Raw genomic sequence first — 14870 nt, forward strand, 5'->3', positions numbered from 1 at the left:
GACTGTGCATGCATTCCATTCTAGAATTCATGCAATTAATGACTACTATGAGCCTGTATGGGGCTTTAAAGTGCAATGACACACTGTCTCTTGAGTCTCAGAAAACCTGTCCATGACCTGACCGGAACACTTGATTTCCCCCAGTCTTAAGAGCTGTAGCTTGTTGGAAGAGGACCCTTGCCCTGACCGCAAGGCTGGAACGTGGCAGAGCAGAGTTCTTTGTGCCATGTGACTGCTCAGCTTGGGTTAACTGAAGCTTAGAGGTGCAGGGAAGCGGAAAGAGAGCTGTGGACTTGCCGAGAAGCAGACAGGCTCTGGTATGGTCCCCGGGGCGGGGGGCATCTTCTTTCTGAAGACCCAAGGGAAGTTATACCCGACTTTCACACAGATGAGTTCATTCAGGACTTCCCCACGTATTTTATATTGGCAAAGCACTTCACAGTAATTGAATGAAGCGTGTGTGTGTGTGTGTGTGTGTGTGTGTGTGTGTGTGTGTGTGTGATTGAAAAATGGCCTTGGTGGTGCTATCCTATGTAGATGCTTCTGTTGGTTCATCTAGATCATTCTTCTAACTGGCTTAGAGTAGCTACACTGGTGCCCTTTGACTTCAGGGGTGGGTAGGTGGAGAACACCTCTAGGGTTGTTGTGATTAAGTCATAAATCCATCAAGGATGCTTTCAGTTCCCTACATTTGTTCATTTCCCACCAGTGCAGGGCAGGCATTGCTGGCTGTCACTGGTCCTTCCAAGGGAGCTTTGCCAACGTCCAGGAAGCGTTGCTTATATGAAAGCCAAACAAACAATGTATGTATACATACTGCTTAGCATAACTTCCAGAAGTCATGGAGGCTGTCTATACTTCTCTGTCTAGAAGTCCTAAGGGAGGAAGTATTCAGGTATATGCCTTGTCTTTAATCCACTGCTATCCATGAGGTTGCACAGGACAGCTTTGGAGTTCTTCCTCTCCTAGGAAGACTTAATTACAGGTCCAGGTGTCTTCTGCTGGCTAATCAGAAACCAGCAAGGCCTTTTGCTTTGTCTAATCAGTTCTTAGAAAAGTTATGGGAGCTGGTGTTCTGTGTGTGGCTGATGTATTTTTAATTGTACTTGCAGTATTAACCAACATTTCTTAATCGGATCAGTAGGTAGCTGACAGCTGATTCCAGCAGTGTCTCTTGGCAGCCTGCCTGACACTCAGCCTTGCTGTAGGTTCATCTAGTTTCTGTTCTTGAGCTGATTCAGTGTGGCCTGCACTGGGCATGCTCAGTATTCATGTTGGGTGAGAGACTTCTCTCAGGGGCTCCCTCTGAGAGGGGATGACGAAAGATGGGGGGGATCAGTTTCACTCTATTTGTGTCTTTCTACTTAATGTATATCCTATTGGTATTGGAACATTCAGGAAAGTTGGGAGGCAGAATTAAAACCCCTCTGCTGACCTTTCTCATTGGGCATAGGCTCCTGCACTCTTCCTCTATATACTTTAGGATAGAAGCATGGCAATACTTGGATACTGGCATTCTCTGAAGGCTCAGATGTGGGAGCCACACTAGGCTGAGTTGAAAGACCAGCTCTGCTGTGTGTTGAAGGGCTCGTCAATATTTCACCTTTTCGTGCTTCAGTTTCTCCATCTGCAGAATGGAGCCGTGCCACAGGGGATGAGAATCCCAGGAACTGACACAATGAAGAGTGGAGGAGATAGGGTCTGGCTTGTGGGAAAGTCTCTTGAGTACCAGCCGTTCTCATTACCCGCTGATACTGACCTTCTCCTGGATCGTCTGTGCTCCCTAAAGCAGATAGAGAACAAGAGCCCCAGTTACTCGAGTTTTCTGTTGTATCAGAGCTTATCCTACCCTGTTCACACATGGAGCATTTGCGGTGGTACCTGGGTCATGCCTGACAATATAGGACAGACTCTTGTCCATGAGTGGCCCCTGGAGAGAAGGGATTGTAGGAAGATCCTGTTGTAGAGTCCGTGGGATTGTTCCATTTGAGATTTCGGCCACCGTTCCAGGTATAACTGTAATGGGAGGTCTGTCCTTTGTCCAGACCTGCTCTGATGCAGCCTCTTACCCATTCATCTCTGCTCTTCAGCCCCGTCTCTACAGGGCGAGGCCTGGTGTTGCCTCTTACCTCACCTGGGTTACCTCATTGTAAGTCAGTTGGGACAGGCTCATTTTAGTGTGGAAGGCAAAAACTGTTGGGCAGTGATTGAGTCGTTGTACCGTGATCTCAATGAGGTTGCAAGTACTTTATGGAGGTGATCATCTATAGCTGAACCCGTAAAGAGTCTGCTTTTGCAGGAGGCCGCAGGTCAATGGGAGCTTCGTCCTGGGTGTTTTCTGCTGTAGCCAGCCTTTCACTGGGCTGCTTTCCCCTTTAGTGCTGCTTCACACTTGGTTCTCATAGCCCTTCTGTGAGATACAGACAACATTGCACTCTGCTTCTTGGAGGGGAACACTGAGGTGGGAACTCTGTAGTGAGGTGGGAACTCTGTAGTGAGGTGGGAACTCTGTAGTGAGGTGGGAACTCTGTAGTGAGGTGGGAACTCTGTAGTGAGGTGGGAACTCTGTAGTGAGGTGGGAACTCTGTCCTGAGGTGGGAACTCTGTCCTGAGGTGGGAACTCTGTCCTGAGGTGGGAACTCTGTCCTGAGGTGGGAACTCTGTCCTGAGGTGGGAACTCTGTCCTGAGGTGGGAACTCTGTCCTGAGGTGGGAACTCCGTTCTGAGGTGGGAACTCCGTTCTGAGGTGGGAACTCTGTAGTGGTAAGTGATGACAGGCTTGCAAGCATGGAGTACCACAGACTCTGAGGTGTGAGTAGGTGGCTTTCTCCCAGGCTGACTGGCCTTTGTACCTGGCTGCTGTGTGGAACTGTCTGGGAGCTCTTGAGGCCCAAGAAGGGATGTGAGTGTGTTCTCAAAGGCAGGAGACTTCCTCATTGACATCTTAGCCTATACATCTCATCCCACCTGGACACATACAGGTGCCACTTAGCTGGCCTCCAGGGCTCTAGTCTTCTCTATTCAGGCATGAATGGGTCCTCTCCCTAAATAGGGCAGAACAATTCACAAGCTCATGGCCACCGTTGTCTGTCTGAATGGAGGGTCACATTCAGAATTCACTGAGAGCACTTGATAGTCTGCTCTGTCTTACTGCTCTCATTATTCTCATACCCATTTCCCCCTTCCCTCCAAATCCATACTCTCGTGGCTCCCACGTCGTCGACCTACACTGCCCTGAATGTGCCCAGTCTCCTCTCATGGCCCCTGCTTCACTCATTTGCTAATGACCTTCTCGAGTCTTTTCAGCCAGTTGTTGTTTCTCGGACAGTCCCACCATGTAGCCTTTGTTGGCCTGGAATTTACTATGTGGACCACACACTGGCTTCAACCTTGGAGTGGTCCTTTCGTTTGCCTCTGAGTACTGGAATCGCAGGTCTGGGCTATTGTGTCTAGCCCCCCACCCACCCTGTTTTTTTATACTTCTGAGAATTTTCTTTCCTGTCTAAGCCAATGGTAGTTTATTGAAAAGGGTTACAGAGAAAGAGAACCAGTAGTAAAAATCTATACAGATGTTTCTCTACTACGATGGGTTATGTCCCAGCTAATCATTGTAAGTAGAGAATATTGTACATTGAAAATACATGTTACATGTGGACAATAGAGCATTATAACTTAGCCTAGCTTACCTTAAACATGTGCAGAATACTTGAATTAGTCTACAGTTGGACAAAATCAACTAATGTACAACCCGTGTTATGTTGTTCATCTTCTGTAACTTCTGAAACACTGTACTGAAATTGAAAAATGGGAGTTGTTAGTTGTACGTGGTTACACTCATACAGTCATAAAGCAAAAGAAAATCATCAACTCAAAGTACAAGTCAGGATCAATCTGCATAGATAGTGTAAGTACTCTCTCTCACACACACTCACACATGCACACGCATTGCTGCACACGCATGCATGCACACGTATATATTCTACAGAATCAGCTTATACAACCACAGAAGCTGACATGTCTCAAGATCTGCAATCACCAAGCTGGAGACCTCTAATTGCGGATTGTCTAGTTCCAGTCAGATCTAGAGATCTGAGAACAAGAACTAATGGGGAAGCGATACCTAACAGCAGGCTTGGGACCCAGGGAGAGCTAATGTTTCCTTTTGAAACAGAAGAAGAAAAGCCCCATGCCTCAGCTCAGGCATGTAGGATGATCCCCTCTTACCTTTCTTTTTCTACCCATGTCTTCAGCGGATTAGGTGAGGACCATTCACATCAGGGAGAGCAATGCGCTTGGCTTTGGGTACCAGTTCCAATGATAATCTTCTCCAGAAATAGCTTTAACGACATGCTTGGGATGTTTGGTCAACTGTCTGGGTCCCCATGTTTTGCATAAACATCACAGAAAACATTTAAAACCCCATTAAATTCTATTTGTGCCATAGTTTTCACCAATTGTACCAACCTAAACTTGAATAAGCTTAGCCGGACTCCTGTTTTTCCTGTTGGCTCCACCGGAGCATAGCATGTGTTTGTACCTGATCCTCCACCATTCTGTACTTAGTTCTGTTCAGTATCTCTTGTTTATCCATCTTCACCACCTTTGAACGGCAGATGCCGAAGTACCAAAAGCTTTATCACTCTTCTTTTCCCCAAGGTGAAGAGTTCTTGGTCTATAAAGATGATTAATGAAAGCCAGGCTCTTAGCTCAGTTTCCCAATGGACAATACAGAGGTTTCTGAATCTGGTGTTGGAATTATAGACCAAGGTGCTGGGTTTGGAGAAGTTGAGATCTTGTTTCTTATAGGCACCAGAAAAAGTGGTAGTCAGTGTCTGTTACACAGTAGGTGGCCAAATGTGAGAGTCTTAAGTTTTCATCAAATGCTTTTATTAGATTATTGAAGGTTCTACAGTGTAGTTGGGGAGAGCAGTGGAGTCAAAGAGCCAAATAACTTGAACTATTTGCTTTCTTTACCCGTTTCCTAAGTGAAGACAGTTGGTACCCGCCCCTTTCCTGACTCCTTGGATCTTTTGAAGATAGACTAGGTGATGACAATAATAGCTAATTTTATAATACATGGTAAGAACTGTCCAAAATACTCAACCTAGTGAGGTTCAAAGTCCTGGAAACTGAAGTTCAGAGAGGTCACCGAACCAGGGATTATCAGGCCTGCCACTCTGACTCGGGTGGTTTGAGGATTCTGCAGTTCATGCTTCCCACTCCTGTAGGTGCTAAGAGATGGGGTGAAAATGCATTTGGGCCTTGAAGAATGTGTTGTGCAGACTCATTTGAGCATCTCGGAGATGATTTATGCATGACTGCAGCCCACTGGGGAGTGTGCTGAGCTTGGACCACATGTGAATTGAGAGCAGGACTGTGTGAGAGCTCTTGACCTGTCACAGCTTTTACTCACCAGAGTGACAGTTGGATTCACTGTAGACATCTTGGGATTCTGTTGCATCCAGGTGACGTGGTCCTGGCAGGCTGCTTTTAGATTCCCCCAGGATTCACCCTCTGTGTTTCGAGCTTGCACCTCACTGCTGTGGCCTGTGCCTCACTGGAAATCAGACAGTGGTGGTTGTGGGTCTCTTCAGTTGGAGTGTGGGCCATGTGAGGGCAGGCTGAGGCTCTTCCCTTCACTGTTGTGTCTCTGGTACTGCCTGGTTTGGCAGAAGGACTCACAGAATTAGGGTGTTTCCATAGAGTCTAGTCTCCTCAGAGTGTTTGTTTTGACTGAGGTAAAATATTTAAAACTATTTTAACTTTAATGTACACAATTGTTAGTACACATAACACAATTTGTTGTCTTAGTTGTCCTTGTCCCCTTTGGAAGTCTATAGTTGAGAGGCATTGAGTACATTTAGAATGCTGTGCAGCCATCACCAGCCATTCAGCTCCAGAACATGGACATTAGCTCTACGAGAAAAAATCCGTGGCTGCAACACACTTAACTTCTCAAACCCTAGCCCATGGAAACCAATGTCTCCTCTCTGGCTCTGATATTTGACAATTCCAGGGTACTTACCTGAGTGGAACTATATGGTATTCGTCCTTTTATATCTAGTTTATTTCATGTGTCGTAAAGCTCAGAAGGTTTATTCATATGCTGATATGGGTCAGGCTTTTCATCCTTTGAAAATAATTTCTGATAAACTATGTGTATGAGTGTGTTGCCTGCATGTGTGTGCACTGTATGCATGTCTAGTGAAAACAGAAGCTAAAAGAGGGCACCAAATTTCATGGAACTGAAGTTATTGGGTAGTTTGAGCCACCATGTGGGTGCTGTAAACAACCTGCGTCCTCTACAAGAACAAGTGCTCTTAACTGCTGAGCCATCTCTAAGGCTAAATAATAGTTCATTGTGTGGCTGGACCACTTTTCAGTGGACATTGGGCTGTTCCCACCTTCCGGTTGTCATGAAAAGTGCTGCTCTTCCAGCATTTCTGTTTCAGTCCTTGCTTTCAGTCCCTTTTGGCACCTATCTAGACTTGGACAAATTTGCTGGATTACCCTGAGTTTGTTTGGAAGGTTAAATAACCTAGTGTTTGGAGCCGTTCCTGGACAGTACCGAAGTGCCTAGCAAGCACCACAGGTATTTCCACTTGCCTTGAGGCAGGACTCATAACCCAGAAGTTCTGTGCAATTAATAGTGGTGTAAGCATGTGGCATGGTGCCTTTGAGAAACGGAAGCTGAAAAGTGGGTTTGTGCCCCATCTAGCTCCACTCAGACTGCTGGGAGTTGCGAGGGCCTGTACCAGGCCTGCATGGTCACAGGGATGAGTTCGGTATGGATAGGTCTTGGGGGAGGCCCTGCAACCTTAGTGGAAGAGAAGACTGGAAGTGGCCAGTCTGGGACAGGAGTCCATTGGCTTTGTGCATGTTTTGGGGGGTTACAGTGTGATGCCTTGCTATATGTAGATATTATGAAATAACTAAATCATCATATTTAACGTATTTGTAACTTGGTATAAAATAACTGTAGCAAGACCACTTAACGTCCTCTCATAGCTATTTTGAAATATGCTATACTTTATCCATAGTCATTCTTTCCTGTGCAGTCAGTGCAGAATGTATCCTTGCTAGCTAATTTAGTGTTCATTAACCAATCCCTCCTGCTGTGGGATGGTCTGTATGTCAAGTGTGTTGCTGATTGGTCAGTAAATAAATCACTGATTGGCCATTGGCTAGGCAGGAAGTATAGGCGGGACAAGGAAAAGAATGCTGGAAGTGGAAGGCTGAGAGGGGGACACAGCCAGCCGCCATCAGGACAAGGAAGATGTAAGGTACCGGTAAGCCACAAGCCATGTGGCAAAGTAAAGATTAATAGAAATGGGCTAAATATAAGAGTAAGAGCTAGACAATGACAGGCCTGAGCTAATGGCCAAGCAGTTTAAATAATATAAGAGTTTGTGTGTTTATTTTATAAGTGGGCTCTGGAACTGGTGGGACTTGGTGGCGGGAGCTGGAGAGAAATTCTCCAGCAACAAATGGCGCCCAACGTGGGGCAAGAGTCTCCACCTAAAAACGGAGAAAAAAGATTCTAAAACGGAGCTAAAAACAGCTCCTAGTTGTCTCTTTTAAGCTAGCGGCAGCCTGCGTGTTTGAGCTACTATGGCGGGTTCCTGGCGTGCATGCTCAACCTGCCGCCGTATGGCGGGAATGAGGCCCCTGCAAGTGGCACATTAAGCTGTGTAGTGGATTTAGCCTTTGCTAGTACAAAACAAAAAAAGAGGTTTCTGGGCTAAATGCTACTTTGGTAAAAATGTAGACCCACTATTTCTGAGAGTTACGGCTCCCAGAGCTGGCGGAAAGCGGACCACCGCCATGTTGGGAAGCTGAAGTGGGCAGAGCCAGCAGCCACTGCGCCGTTTCAGGCTTAGAAGGCTGCAGTTTAAAGCAATAGGCTCAAGCTAATATAAAAAAATAAGCCACGTAAAGATGACTACCACACAGAGAATCTGGATTATGTTCTCTTTGATATTCGTAACTGCAGAAAAACATTTGATTGTAAAAGCTGTTGAGTTATGCCAAAATGTATATTTTAAAGGTACCTTGACTTCAAAATTTGGATATAAGGATATGTTGCTTTGGAAAAGAGTCTCTGCTCTTGTTTCCACAGAAAGCCAGAGACTATGGATTTGTTCCAGATTAAGATACATCAGGTTTGACCAGCCAAGACCCCCTGAAAGGTCTCCAATGACACCATGGCCCAGATGATTCAACATCCAGAATGGTTTCAAGTCAACTGGCTCAGACGATACAGCCTCACGGACTACTCCATGATCCTAAAATTTTCTTTCTGTCTCCATAAGATACAGCGCCCCCCTCCAGCAGGAAGTAGTAAGAGAAGCTACGCCCAAATTCCCAAATATACCAAGCTGGCTTTAGAGATGGAATTGGCTCACTCCCCCTCTAAACCCAGACATATTGCTCAAAAAAAAAAAAAAAAAATGGTTAAGAGATTCTTATGTCCCAAATCAGAAGAGCCCTCTGGTGTGGGACAGACAAAAACAATATTTTTATTTAAATCAGGTTGATTATAAATACAATCTCTTTCTAAAGAAAAAAAGGGGATAGTTTAGATATGATAGGATGAAAGGGTAGATTAATAAACCTACTTTTAAAGAGTAACAACTTGTTTAAAATGTTTTACATCGCTATAGATTTTAGTTTATTGATACAAGTTTAAACTTAATTTTGTTATACTGTATATATATTTCTATTCTTGTTTGAGGTATTATGTTTATGTAACTCATTTAAAATTATAATGGATAATTAAAAAATAGATTAATAATTAGTCATCTATGATAATCATATTTGTAGCCATGTTAGTTAAGTCTTCTAGGTATACATAGTTATATTTCAGATAGATAGGTAGTCTTCAAACACTTCAAAGACCTACAGAATATGGCATTTAAAATGTTTTAAAAATTTAGACTTTCTGGACAGTGAGACATGTCTGCTCCTGACAGCACCGATTTACTTCAGAGAGGAGGATGGGCATCAAAGACACTCCATACGGAGTTTATCTTCACCTTGACAAAAATAGCCATTTGGGCAAGAAACTGTTCTTGCCTGGACTGTCTGATCAACTGGACCTGCAGGACCCATACAAAGGTGACCACTGAACTTTGCTTGACAAAATGGTCCTTCAGGTTCCTGCTTTGCAGAGAAAACTGCCAGACATTCTACAGGACACAGAAAAAAGTGAATAAGAGACTCTAGGCCTGTGGGCTGAAGACAGATGCCCCAACTTTACAAGAGAACTTTGAATGACTGTCCAGGCTGCCAGCTGTCTCTGTCTACCCTACAAGACTCCTAAAAGTTGCTTATATCCTTCTCCATTTCTCAGGTAGTAGTATATCCTTCTGAGGTCTTTGATGTGGTTAAAGACTAGATACTTACAATTTTCCTTAGTTATAATAAAAGATAAGTTAGATATAAAACCTTAAACTCACAAATATAAGATAGATAGGATCTCTTCTTTAATATTGTATCTGTAATTCTTGCTTGATAATTGTTTTGTTATATATAATTTTACTATGTTAAAGTTAAAACCTTCCTTTTTAAGAAAAGAAAAGGGAAAGTGCTGTGGGATGGTCTGTATGTCAAGTGTGTTGCTGATTGGTCAGTAAATAAATCACTGATTGGCCATTGGCTAGGCAGGAAGTATAGGCGGGACAAGGAAAAGAATGCTGGAAGTGGAAGGCTGAGAGGGGGACACAGCCAGCCGCCATCAGGACAAGGAAGATGTAAGGTACCGGTAAGCCACAAGCCATGTGGCAAAGTAAAGATTAATAGAAATGGGCTAAATATAAGAGTAAGAGCTAGACAATGACAGGCCTGAGCTAATGGCCAAGCAGTTTAAATAATATAAGAGTTTGTGTGTTTATTTTATAAGTGGGCTCTGGAACTGGTGGGACTTGGTGGCGGGAGCTGGAGAGAAATTCTCCAGCAACACCCTCCCCTACTCCCAAGGTAATTGCTCTGTTCTTTCTGCTTCTGTGAAATCAGTGTTTTTAGGGATTACACACAGTATTTGTCTTTCTGTGCTTGGCTTATTTCATTTAACATGTTTCATCCACATTGCTGAAAGCAATAGCCTTTTCTTTTGATTACGTGTATACCATTGCCATAAGCCATATCTTCTCATATTGATTCATCAGTGGATACTTGGGTTGTTTCTACACCGTGTCTACTGTGACTACGGCTGCAGTCAACATGGGTAGTTTTCTGAGAAAGACATGTCAACATTCTTGAGTAGCCTCAAATTTTCCCCAAGAAATAGCATATCTTTCTCAAAATGACCAGCTAGTGAGAGAAATGTGCTCAGAACAGAGGAATAAATAGTTAATGGGTAGGACACCTTGACAAGGGTTTGGCACTTTGCTCATAGGTCTAACCATATCTTAGGTTAGGGATTTGCATAGGATTCTTTTCCCTCACTTACCTTGCATTCTGGTTCCAAAGCCTTTTCTAGCCCCATAGTATTCCTATTTTTTGAAAAGAGTTTTCTCTTGAATGTTCGCTTGAAAACAGATAGAGGAAACATTCAGACTTGTTCCACAAATCTTTTCCATAAAAACAGAAGAGCGGGATGATTTCGATAATGAAAAGGCCACTGCCCTATGGCCTGAGGAGGCTGATATGACTGCACGCATCGGGGAAAGATGCCCTCATCTTGTACTTGAACTTGAGAATGAGTGTCTGCTCAACTGAAACCACACTTCCCGCATTTTGATGAAAATGTTTTAGCACTAAGTGTTGGAAAGTACTTGAAAGAAAATCTTCTGGTTTGAAAGTGAACTCCACAAAGCTCCCAGAATAAAACTTTCAGTCCCTAGAACATCTATCAAAACCCACTGTTGCCAAGGGCATACCCAGTGGCTTTACAGAAGGCATGGGTACATTTTGTGCTAATCATATGGCTTTTTATAAATTTTTATATGGGAATTTAGTCAAATTTGCCAAGTAGAACAAAAGTGCAAATAACATGCTGTGGTAGAAATGGTCTTTAAATAGACATATTTAAGGCGATGCTATTAGTGGTCACGGAAATGACTGAGCTTTTGGGGGGGAGCTCCCTGTTCTATAGATGGCATGCATCTCTGGGTTATGTACACACAAACAACTATTGGATGGTTCAAATGATCCATAAGGCTGCCAGGCAGGAGGACGACAGCACCTGCATCAAGCCTGATGCCCATGCCGAACAGACTTTTGGTAGGCATCTGAAGAATGTGCCCCCCACGGTACTTTGCACACTGCTTTTCAAAGCAGAAACGACTTAATCTTGTAGAACCTTAATTTAAAAAATAATCTAAGTCACATTGTTTTAAAATGTTCAGTTTGGGGCTGGAGAGACGGCTCAAAGGTTAAGAGTACTTCCAGAGGTCCTGAGTTCAATTTCCAGCAACCACATGGTGGCTCACAACCATCTGTAATGAGATCTGGCGCCCTCTTCTGGCCTGCAGACATACATGCAGACAGAATGCTGTATACGTAATAAATAAATAAATTTTGAAGTGTTCAGTTCACTGGTGTTCAGCATGTTCAACATCTGTGACACTTCTATCTAGTTCCAAAATGTTTGTGTCACCCACAAAGGAGACTCTGTATCCATTCCTCTTACTAATCCTTCACTGCTACTAATCTGCATTCTATATGGATTTGCCTCCTTGATAGTTCATACCAGTTGAATTGAGAGATCATTTTTTGTATCTAGAGTCTTTCATTTAGCATATTTTTGAGCCTCGTTCACATTGGAGTGTATAGGAGAACCACATTTCTTTTGATAGATAAGCCCTTGGAATAACTATTCCACTCTGCTAGCTATGCCATCTTTTGTTTATCCATTCCTTACATGATTGGCATTTGGGTTGTTAACATCTACTAGCTATCATGAACTTTTTCTGCTGTTTATGTTGTGGAAGAGTCCTCTGAGTATCCGTTTTCAGGTCTTGTGTATACATTTAGGAGCAGATTACCCTGATCATACAGTTCTGTGTTCAGTGGCTTTAGTGTTCTGGAGCAGCTGCATCATTTAACATTTGGCAGGCAGTGTTTGAGGCTTCTGGTTTTTTCATCTACATGGTGACATCCACTCTTTGCCACTATTGACTGTTAGCCATCCTACTGTATGGAAACTGATTCTGCCTTGTAATTTTGATTTGCATTTCAGGGCTGTGTTTCTAGTCGAGCGGCATTATGGAGGAGCCATTTCTTTTAAGATTTCATATGATGGGGCAAAAGATACTTTGGTGGTGACAGTTGCTGAGTGGATGCTTCCTCTGTGCTCAGTACTCTGTGCTCAGTACTCTAGTGATTTTTATCTTTTAGATTTAGATCTCACACCACCCTGCTTCCTGTATGAGATAAGCACTTAGCAAAAGTAAATTACGCACTCAAAGTTACTTAAGTGGCTTAGTAGCAGTTTGGGGGTTCAGCTCAGGGCTCAGATTTAACTCCAAGGCCCATGCACTTTCCATGGGGAGTTTGAATCCTGGAAGTAGGTAAAACAAAGTAAAGGTGACTTCTATTTCAGATATTTTAGTCAACAATGAAGACTTGACATGTTGTGATGAGAAAGGACTGTCAGTGGTTACCTGGGTCCTGGGAGTCTATAGCTGTCTCTTGAGATAGCCGAAAGCCAAGACTTCAGTTGTGTGGAGCATCCTGTGCTGGAGCCTGGAACATTACGAAAGGGAACACCTGTATATGTGTATGGAGCCAAAGGACCTTTGTCTTGTCCTTGTGACTTTCAAGTGGATATTGTTTGTTACACTGAACCTTGAGGTTGAAGAAGCATACAGGGCAAGCCTGAACTACAGCAAGGCTCAAGAATGCCTTCTGTTGGTGATACTGCTCAGGAAGTGTGTGCTGGATTGAATTGAATATGATCTGAAAAACTAAATGTAAGACTGGGTCCTATTTTAAATGCACCGAAATCTGATATTTAATGTCCTCAGATGAATCCTGTTGTAATAGCCCCTTGTATCTTTTAGATCCATCTGATGTTCTCATACTGAGTCTGTTTAGGGTGAGATGCACCTGTATCACAATTTTATTTAAAAAGGTCATCCATTGATGCTATAACCAAATTATCTTTCTCTATAGAGAGATGAGTCATATTTTGACCATATTTATTTATTAAACTTATGTGGAAACTGGATGCTGGAGATGAAGTCTGGAATATACTATAATCTGGAAGGGGAGCAGATGTCCAAATTGAAATGCCAACTCTCTATGTGAACTGGGTGCATACTGGATTCATGGTGGGAGCAGACAGTGCCATGAGGAGTTCAGAGGGGCTTCATGAAGGAAGTAAGGAGAAGAAATTCTCAGGACAGAAAGGCTAGAAAGATTTCAGAGGAAGGATCCAGTTCTAGAGGAACTGGAAAAGCAAGAAGGAGAAAGTAAAACATTTCAACTATGGGGAGTGGTGTGTGTAAAAGACCCAGAGAAGAGAATGAGTAGTGAGTTGGCAGCAGACCGGGGCTTGACCTGTTAACTGAGTGGACGAGGCTGGTGGAGAAGCTCTGTGGACATCTAAAGGTGTTCAGGCTGACTGAGGTCAGTGTTCACTTTCTCCCAGCTTCCCAGAAAGTAATATCCTTGTCCATTTTCTTTTGAAGGTGGACTGGCCTACAGGCATGAGTTAGAAGGTCTTCTTTTCCCACAGGCAGTTCTTCACTTGGTAGATTTATCCTCTAGTCTCTGGCCAAGCAAGGATATTCATCTCCTTGTCACTTTTCTGGAAGTGAGACTCAAATGTGACAGACCTGTGTAAGGTCAGACTGTACACTTAGAGGAGAATATGCTGGACCTACGAAGCCTGGAATATCCTGCCGAGGGCTCACCCTTTTCCACTAACAGCCTAGGTGCAGAGGAGTGGAGGGGGCAGTAGTGATGACGGGGGCAGCAGTGATGACGTGGGCAATTGGGAGCGTTCCATCTGCCAGGTGTTTCCTTGGACCTGTCGTCCCTGGGACCTCACATGAGATTCTGTGGATCCTGGCTACAGAGGTCAGTGATGTCCTGGAAGGAAGTATTCTCCTCTTGTTATCACCGTCTTCATTCTCTACCTAAAGTGAGCTACGGAAGGGATTCACAACCGTCATTGAAGAGTGTGACCTGAGGAATGCTGGTCATGAAACTTAGTCGTTTCTCCTACTCTGCACAGACCCCAGAAATTAAAATGGAAAGCACAGCTAGACAAGTCTCTTGCCTCTCATCTATATCATAAGTGTTAGTGAGCGTTCCTTAAATATTTAAGAATTCTTGCAGATAAGTGGTGTTTCTTGTTTAACACTTCTTTCAATGCCCTGTGTGTTAGAAGATAAGTATTTTAAAGAAACTGATGGGCCCAGATTTTAACATTGCAGCTGTGAGTTGGATTACTCTTCACTTACCCCAGTTTTAGGCTACTGTAGGGATAGTGGCTAATTTGCTAGGTCATCTAAAATATCTGTACTTTTAGCAGAATAATAGTAAGTAGTAGATTACTTATAGCAGAATAATAGTAGTAGATTTTCTCCTAGGGCTCAAGAGCTATCTAGTTCCAGGTTCTTAGCCTCATTAACAGTGTCAGGTGTGGATTCCATTTCATGGAATGGTGCTGTGGAATGTTCTGTATGTCAAGTGTGTTGCTGATTGGTCAATAAATAAATCACTGATTGGCCAGTGGCCAGGCAGGAAGTATAGGCAGGACAAGGAGGAGAATAAAGCTGGGAAGTGGAAGGCTGAGTCAGAGAGACAGTGCCAGCCGCCAAGATGACAAACAGCATGTGAAGATGCCAGTAAGCCACGAGCCACGTGGCAAGGTATAGATTTATAGAAATGGATTAATTTAAGCTATAAGAACAGTTAGC

General features: G+C 43.6%; 1 long non-coding RNA gene across 1 annotated transcript; it reads right to left on the reverse strand.

The window, feature by feature from the left end:
- Positions 1-1337: 1337 nt before the first annotated feature.
- Positions 1338-10529, reverse strand: LOC131896203 (uncharacterized). The gene is made up of 3 exons (XR_009375381.1): positions 10451-10529; positions 3687-3791; positions 1338-1783 (listed from the first exon to the last, which is right to left on the reverse strand). It is a non-coding gene; the product is annotated as an uncharacterized LOC131896203 (long non-coding RNA).
- Positions 10530-14870: the final 4341 nt, after the last annotated feature.

Source organism: Peromyscus eremicus, chromosome 19 (assembly GCF_949786415.1).
Source record: "Peromyscus eremicus chromosome 19, PerEre_H2_v1, whole genome shotgun sequence".
Lineage (NCBI taxonomy): Eukaryota > Metazoa > Chordata > Mammalia > Rodentia > Cricetidae > Peromyscus > Peromyscus eremicus.